We start from the raw sequence: 8,987 nt of genomic DNA on the forward strand, positions 1-8,987 counted from the left end.
CAGAAGCTTCAATACCTCACAACCAATTTTGAAGCTCTTACTATGCTTGAGGATGAATCTGTTGCTGAATTCAACATTCGCATCCGAGACCTTGCCAATGAATCCTACTCTCTTGGGAAACCCATGACCGACGAAGATCTTGTTCGGAAAACTCTGAGAGCTTTGAGTCCCAGATTCAAAATGAAGATCACGGCTATTGAAGAAGTCCATGACCTCAAAACCTTGAAGTTTGATGAACTTATGGGGTCTCTCATGACATTTGAGCTCTCCCTGCCCAAGACAGAAAAGAAACACAAAGGGGTGGCCCTAAAAGGCTCTATTCATAAACAAAAGGATCAGGTATTCTCAGATTCTGATAGTGACATTGACGATACTATAGCTATGCTTGCAAGAAATTATAGCAGGGTCATGAAGAGATTCAACCAGATGAATGGAAAAAATGTCTCACAAGATGTTAAGGACAAGTTTCAACAAAGATTCCAGAAGGATGCCAACCCTCACAGGAACAGTGATAGCGGTGAACGACCTGGCAAAGGCAAAAGCATTCAGTGCCACGAATGTGAAGGTTTCGGACATATTCAAAAGGAGTGTCCTAACTTCCTCAAGAAACAGGAAAAGGGGTACAACGCTACTTTTTCGGATGAAGATAGCGACTCTGATAAGATAAGTAATTTTGTGGCCTTTACTGCTCATGAGTCTACTGATAAATTTGGTGAATGCTCTCAGAAAATTGTTCTAGATGGAGAACTATCTGACGATGCCATGAATGACACATACAATACCTTGCACACCAAATGGGTTGAGGAGTCTCAGATTCTCGACAAACAGAGTGGTCTTATTCTCACGCTGACTGAAGACAAGGCAAGGCTACTAGAGACGATTGTGGATCTAAAGAAGGAAGTCAGTCGGCTGAATGGAGAGCTGGATCAGATGACTACATCAGTTAGGATGTTGAACTCCGGCACCGACAGCCTGGATAAAATTCTCACAGTTGGAAAGCCTACAAAGAACATGAAGGGGCTTGGGTATACTCACAGTGCTTCCACGTCTCAGACTACTTTTGTCCCTCAAAAGTCTGCTGTTGGAAAGCCTGCTAAGAACATGAAGGGGATTGGGTATACTCACGGTGCTTCCACGTCTCAGACTACTTTTGTTCCTCAAAAGTCTGCTGCACAGATGCCGCGAAATATGTCTCAGACATCTGGTCGTGACAAGTTCCAGAATCAGCATCAGCAACCTCCTTATAGACCAATCAGGTCTCTTGTCAACAGACCTCGTTGGGTTTGCCATCACTGTGGACGTAGGGGTCATGTTCGGCCATTTTGTTATCGTCTATATGGGAGGAATCTTCATCGGCATCAATCATCCCATAGGCAAGCTCAACCAAGTCGTTCCCCCTCATCTCGTATGGAATGGAGAGTGAAAAATGAGTCATATCGCGCCAACTTTGCTTACACTTCTCAGCATGCCTTCACTGGTAACGACTGGTACTTTGACAGTGGTTGTTCTCGACACATGACAGGTGACCAAACCTTTTTATCCAACATAAAACCTTACTCTAACTGTCATGTTACTTTTGGTGATGGAGTGAAGGCAAAGATTATTGGAAAAGGTCAACTTAATTATCCTGGTTTGTCTTGCTTAACAGAGGCTTTGTTGGTTGAAGGCCTCACTGCTAATCTTATTAGCATTAGCCAACTTTGTGACTTGAGCTTACGTGTTGATTTTACTCGTGATGAGTGTGTTGTGATAAATGAGGAACAGGTTGAGCTTATGAAAGGAACCAGGACCCCGGACGACTGCTACATATGGTCCCCGGTCAAAGTCTCTCAAGTCACCAAGTGTCTCATGTCCAAGGCAGATGAAGCTAAGATAGGAAAACAGGTTCAGAAGTCGCACAAGATGGTGCAACATCTTACCACTGCACGTGTTCTGGAGCTCCCACACATGGACTTGATATGTCCTATGCAAACTGAAAGTCTCAGTGGAAAAGGGCAAGTTCAAAGAGACAAAGGAGAAAGCATAGAAGGAATAGCTCCTGAATTTTCTGGCCCCATCATCCCACAACAAAATGAGGTTGTTGAAATAAAGAATCGGACTCTTCAGGAAATGGCTCGATTGATGATGCTTGCCAAAGACATTCCTCTACTCTTAAGGGCTGAAGCACTCAACACAGCTTGCCATATTCATAACAGAGTTACCATTCGTCCGAGCACTGCTGTAACTCATTATGAGATATGGAGGGGGAGAAAGACATACGTCGAGTACTTCCATGTCTTTGGCTCTGTGTGCTACATCCTTGCTGATCGGGATCCTCGTTGTAAGCTTTATCCCAAAAGTGATGAAGGTATCTCTCTTGGGTATTCCAGAAATAGTTGTGCTTATTGTGTCTTTAACAAACGCACCAAGTTTATGATGGAGTCTATTAATGTGGTTTATGATGATTTTGAAAGTGCTAATGATGAGGATAAAGTTTTATCTAGTAGCACAGATGTCAGGACAGATGTTGGTGACAAAGTGGTCGACATTGTGACTGAAGACGATTTTCCTCGTGATAAGTCGTTCCCTGACAAAGAGAATGAAGCTGTGCCTCAAAGATGTGCTCCTTCTACAGTAATTCTGAAAAATCACCATGTTGAAGAGGTCATTGGTGATATTGAAGATGGGATACGTATTATTGGAAGTCTTTCATATCTCACCACCAGCCGTCTAGATATTGCTTACTTTGTTGGTGTGTGTGCTCTGTATCAAGCTAATCCCAAAGTTAGCCATCTTTCACAGTCTAAGCGCACTGTAAGGTACATCTCTGGAACTGCTGATTTTGGGCTCTTATATTCCTGTGATGCTACTTCTACTCTTGTGGGGTACTGTGAAACTGACTGGGCAGGAAGTGCAGTTGATAGAAAAAGCATTTCAGAGTCTGAATATATTGCAGCTGGTAACAGCAACACTCTACTCTTGTGGTTGAAACAAATGAGTGCTGAGTTTGATGTCGGCCAAGATGTCAAGACATTGTTCTGCAACAACATCAGTGGTATGATTATCTCTAAAACTCAACTAGTTGACATTTGTGCTAAGGTTTTGGATGCTGATAGTTTTGAAGATCTTCAATCCTCTCTTGAGCTGTGTGTTATTGTTCAATAGCAATTACTGGGTCTAGGCCAGTATTGTCTCATGAGGGCCTTTGATTATGATATGGTGTTTTATGTGGATGATTACTATTGGAATTTCTTCTCTCTTTATTCATGGGCCCATTTATCTGGTTGGCTCATTCGACGCGCGTACAGGGCTCTTATGCCATTTTGGTTCATAGTTTGGGCTTCGTACTTGCTCTGGCCCAGTTGCTCTCCTTTGGTTGATCGGGAAAACTCTGTCACTCTTTGCCTTGATGTCATGTTGTATATGCAGCCATATTTTTTGAGCTTGACTAATCTCTTGGCTCAGTTTATCTCACGACGATGTTTTGGACTTCTCTGGTTCTCAGCTCTTGCTATTGACGATTTTCTGGTTAGTGTAACCACTATTTGCTTCATGTTATTTTGTGGAAGTTATCTTGCAAATTTTGTCAGAGTGGTTGGAACAAGAAGCAGGAAGAGAACTACTACCATGGAGAAAAAGAAAATTGTCGTTAAGGAAGCCATAGAGTTTCAGATCACCCAACGTGGTGTTCGTGTTAAGGGGATGTCCTCTAGGAAGAGTGCCGATGGTCAGGCCGGAGGTGCTCAACCTAAGAAGACTCTCCCTACAAGAGAAAATTTTATTGCCAAGAAGAAGGATGTGATGATTGCTCCAAGGAAGGCTGTTCTGTCAATCCAAGATGTCATTGGGTCTATCTCTTCCAAGCATCGTCTGTTGATCTCTACGATGAAGATGTTCCCTCCTAAGAACAGCGTTCAGTTTCTCCAAGTGAAGCTTTTCTTGTGTGGTTTCAAGGTATTTCTGGTTCTCTCCCTACTCCCCGTGGTGATTGAGAAAGTAAAGGAGGTTAGAGATGTTGATGTGTTTGATGAGAACCCTGAACCTAGTGCTATGGATGAAGATTTTGTAGAGAGTGATTGTGATATCTTGGGATCTCCTCTTGTTTCCCCTGATCCCCACATGATGATGCTATCATTAGATTTCTTGGTCTATCACATTTTGTTGTTGCTGACAATCCGGCCAGTGAGAAGGATGTCGCACAAGATGTCCTTGCATCCTTCATGAAACTGAGGAAGTAAGTGTGCCTCCTAGTGATATAACTATGGAGATAGCAGAAGAAGTTTTTAGAGCTGGTACCTCTCTGTTATGTGTACGCGTATGCTTCATGAAAGTTTTCTCATGGGCCCATTTTTCTGGTTGGCCCATTCGACTGTATTGCCGGGCTAAAATGCCACTTGTTCTTTTCTTGGGCCTGAGACGGACCATGGCCCATTCCTTGCTACAACGACGTATTACTCCTTGCCATGCTCTCTTACATGCAGATGGCTACGTTTTCGAGAAAAGATGGGAAGTTATCTATTGCCTTTTCTTAATTTCTCGCTTTGTTCTTCGCCCCTCTTTCACACTTTTTGCGTTTTCACCCCTCTCGACGGTTTCTTGTGTGACAGTTTTGTTCAAATTCCTTTCAAAATGGTTGGAACTAGAAGTGGGATCAACACTACCATTCCTCCCAAGAAAGAGAAGACCGCGATGAAGGCGAAAGATGTTAAATCAAAGGGGCCTGGGCTGGAGAGTTATAGTCACGGTGTCCGGGTTCGAGGTTTGCGATCCAATAAACGCGCCGATGGTCAGGCCGCAGGTGCGATTACTGGGTCAATTCCTCCTGAGAATCCATCACTCTCCGCCGCAAGAAGTGTAACGCTCGAGAAAGCCTCTCTCTCGATCATTGTCATTACTGGGGAAGTAAGCTTCAGCAGGTCTTCTGAAGATGATGAAGAAGAAGAAGAAGAAGAAGAAGAAAAGCGAGCCTGTGAAAAAGGGTTTTTGAACTAGAAGAAGCTGAGACAGAGGAATGTTGAGAAAGAAGTTTCTGACATTCTGGACGACATTTAGGAAGTGGAGGTCTTCTGTCGCTACTGTTGTCGCCGCCGGTGAATCTTTGAAGGTTGCTGTTTTTTTTCGAGTTTGTGCAGAGTGACATCCTCAAGACTCTTATTCAGAAAGTCTCTACTCTCAAAGAAGTTTTCTAAGACTTCTTCTCCTCGGAAAGCTGCTTGTGAGGTTCTTATTAAGGTGATGACCTCTCTTTCTGGTACTAATGGTGCTTCTACCTCACAGCCGGCACAGACTGTTCAGCCTGCTCCAAAAGATAAAGAGAATAAAGTTGAAGATGAGGATGAGGAAGAAGATGTGAAGATGACAATAATGAAGGTTCTGGCGGGACTCCTACTTTCTAGAGTCTCTCTGTTTTTGGTCTCTTTTAGTTGTTGTTGCTCTGGTTGATACACTCCTTGCCTTCTCTTGGTGATCAGCCTCTGCTCTCCTCATCGGTATGTGTTTTCAGACTATGTTGTTTGTGGTTTCTAACTGCTGGTCGTTTTTGGTTCTCATCTCCTTGATCAGGCTGTTATGTTCCTCCCTCTGTGTTGGTCGATCCTTGCCTTTGGTATTGTTTTGAGGCAATCAGGGGGAGAGGCGTCATGAGGAGGTCATTTATTTTGACTATCTTCTCTGGTCATGACGCTTGTATGAAAAATGTTCCTGGAAGTGCTTGCCTAAAAAATAGCCAAAGGGGGAGATTGTTGATACGTTATAGGTTGGCTTTATTTTTAGTGCAAGTTGTTTGGAAAGATGTCGGTCTTCATGGTTCAGCTTCTGGTACGACATCCTTCCTCCTGTGTGCAGACAGTATTTCGGGCAAGTTTCCAGTTTTCACAGATTGCCTCGCTGGTGACTTAATTATGAGATATTGCTTCGCTGTTGACTTGATTGCAAGATATTTGCCTCGCTGCTGACTTGATTGCAAGATATTTGCTTCGCTGCTATCTTCATTGCACGAATATTCACTTTGATGGAGTCTTTACTTTGTGATATTCGCTTGAGGCCGGGTAAGGAAACCCGAGATACCTTCCAGGATTGTACAGCTGCTATAAAAGCCATGCGCTCTCCCTTAGCAGCCTTGACGCTTTATCAAAATACCTAGAGCTCCTAGACGTGCAAGACCGGCGGATTGGGAGGCTTTGTGTTTTGATAAGAGCGGTGTAATTCCTCAAACACTATTCCAGAAAGATTGAGTGTTTGTGAGATTTGGGTTTTGTGTTCTCGTGATTGAAGGTTCACGAACTGTTGAAGACTGAAGGTCATCCGAGCCAGGCGGTTGCTCGAAGGGTGGAATTGAGACGGAGCTCAAATTCAGGGGGAGTCCCTGACTAGGTGATCACTGGTGGTAATAGTCTCTAGGTTTTATTGATTTGTTGATTGTAATCAGATATAAACCTTGTGTGTACTATTGACTACAAGATAGTGAAATCCTTTCCACTGGCAGAGTGCCCCCAGACGTAGGTGATGTTGCACCGAACTGGGTAACCATATCGTGTGTCGTTTATTTACTGCACTGTTTGTTGTTTATCCATAATCTGTGTTTAAGCAAGTTGTCGGACACATTGTCAACACATTGTGTGCGACATCTTGTCTTTGCGACTAATCATAATTTTCACCTAAATTTATACTAAACCACATCAAATTTATTATTTATTATAAATAATTAAGATTTGATTAGTTATAATTAATTAAGAGAAATTTCATATAGTGGACCTCATATATGGCAAAATATCAAAGTTAGACTAATTAATTGCAAAATATCTAATATTAGATTTTTGACCCAAACTCGAACAAATATGTCATTTCAACCCATTCAAAAATCTTTTTTTTTTATCTTTCCTCTCTCTCTCTCTCTCTCTCTCTCTCTCTCTAACTCTCAAAGAGCCCTTAAATCCTCTCTTCATTGGTGAATTTCACTGAATAATAAGTAGTTCACTTATCGCATCATCTTAAATTGATTTAATGATATATTTCTCTATAATCACTTAGGATGATAGATCTAGCGTAAACCATATGGAATTTCACGTAATTTACAATAGAATACAATAGATTAGGATGAAATTCAACCATTTTTACGATAAAATTCATGTTCAATTTAGATAATATACGATGATTTACGATATATTACGATAGTTTACGATGGTTTACGATAGAGTAAGATGCTTACGATATAATACGATTTTCTTATGATTTATTATGATGACTTACGATAAATATTCAAATTTTGGAAGAAAAAAAATTTGTTGTTTTGAAGTTTTTATCTTGTTTGTCAGCTCGTGAGAAAAAAAAAACAGATATGGGTGTTCACTAATGCAGTTACATTTGCTTTATATGTTTCGAAAGATATAACATACACAAAGTTAATGGATAAGGTATACAAGACTATAGATGTCGACAGATAAATGTTCAACCTAAAACTAGAAGTACCATACACAATGGGTACTATTCTGATGGCTCTGTTGTTTTGAAGGACGATGCTAACATTTTTTTTTATTACATGAAGCACAAAATCGTACGAGATTTTTACTTTGTGTAAAGTTGGTAACGAAAGAAATCATAGCGTCAACTGCGTTTCAATAAGTACCTAAACAGAAAAATGTGATGATTAAAGAATTGCTCGCTTTGAACCGAACAAGAGACAGAATAATCCTATTATCAACGACGGACACAATGATCCTATTATCAACAACGTACACAATGGTGATGAAGCACACGTGAACAAGGGTGAACAAGATGAAGTGTATAATGGTGACGGAGATGACAGACACAATGGTGATGAAGATGACGAATTTGAAGAATTCATGGACTCCGATGAATATGAAGATTTTGTGGCAAATTTTACTGCACCCTCGTCACCCCGTCAAGTGTCATGTGAGCCGCCATTAAGAGGAAGGTGCCCGAGTTTACACCCAATGATGACGAAAAAGAAGAACCAATTCAATATCTGACTTCTTCTATAGGTAATATAAATAAGATATACTTAAATCAATCCAAATAAACTAATAACCACTCTAATCACTACTAAAACTATCCTACAACAATCCAAACACAAAATAAAGATGAAATTCTTACTTTTTGGGACATTAAGATGAAATTGCACGTTTGTCATTGACGAGCTCAAGACTTTTGTGCCACATCATGAAGAAGAAAGTCTTTTCTAATAGAGAGGTTTGGAAGGAGAACTCTTCGAGCACATCCGAGTACATCAAAAATTAGGACTCTAATTAACTAAATTGATTGTGTCATTAATTAATTTACCGAAAAATGTTTCATAATATTTTACATGTTCTATAATGCTCGTTACATTATTATAATGCTTGTTGGTTTTAGGTGTGGTAAAATCGGTGTTGTTTTATGTCTGTATTGGTTAATTGATTAACTTGAGAAAGTTGATGTTATGTTAGTAATGAAATAAGTTCAAATCTACGAATTAAATAATTGAATTTATTGTCTTGATTAATTAATTAACCTAAAAAGGTTAATGTTTTTTTAAAACAGAGAACACATTTTTATTAATAAGAGCTAGCCAAGTCGGCCGCTAAAACAAGTTCGATACAAAACGGATTCTCGGAGACCCAAAAGACATGGTGACTAAAATTAAAAACCTCTCGAGCACGAGAATGGGCCCCTTTATTCCCATCACAAAGCACATAACAGCAACGCACATCTTGATGACCACTCAACTATGGCCTGGAGAGCACCACCACCACGTTTGCCACATGCAGACTATCGCTCTCCACCACATCTCCGTGAAGCCCTTACTGTTTAGCAATAAGCACCCTCGCCCGTACAACGATGCACTTCACCACCAATGGCTCATACACAATGGGCACTCTCGAGCACAAAACATAGCAGCCATTGTTCTCGAGTTGTCTCTAAGAACACCCCCAATTCCAGTACCAGCGCCAGTGGAATATTGAGGCTTTGACGTTTAGATTCAACTTCATCGCCTCTAAATGTTTCCACTT

The sequence above is a fragment of the Urtica dioica genome, chromosome 3 (genome assembly GCF_054948205.1).
Source record: "Urtica dioica subsp. dioica isolate 48M chromosome 3, U.dioica_male_clone48M_v1_H2, whole genome shotgun sequence".
In the NCBI taxonomy this organism is placed as follows: domain Eukaryota; kingdom Viridiplantae; phylum Streptophyta; class Magnoliopsida; order Rosales; family Urticaceae; genus Urtica; species Urtica dioica.